The sequence below is a fragment of the Buceros rhinoceros genome, unplaced genomic scaffold (genome assembly GCF_000710305.1).
Source record: "Buceros rhinoceros silvestris isolate BGI_N320 unplaced genomic scaffold, ASM71030v1 scaffold3349, whole genome shotgun sequence".
Classification (NCBI taxonomy): domain Eukaryota; kingdom Metazoa; phylum Chordata; class Aves; order Bucerotiformes; family Bucerotidae; genus Buceros; species Buceros rhinoceros.
The window spans coordinates 1-238 of NW_010433074.1; positions in this window are offsets into that span (position 1 = coordinate 1).

The window sequence follows — 238 nt, forward strand, 5'->3', positions numbered from 1 at the left end:
AGGGCCGCCAGCGCCGGGTCAGCAAGGGGACAGGCTCGCAGAAATGGGTTTAAGGTGAAGGGCAGAACTGGAGAAGGGCAGAGCTCTTCTCGTCTCGGGACCGAACGCCTGACAGCTCTGTATCGCCCCTGCAAGAACAAACGGCCCTCTGGTATGTCCCAGCGTTTCACCCCTCTGGATGCCCATTTCTAGCAGAAAGGAAGCGGAGGCCCAGGGAGCAGAATCGCTTCTCGGTGGG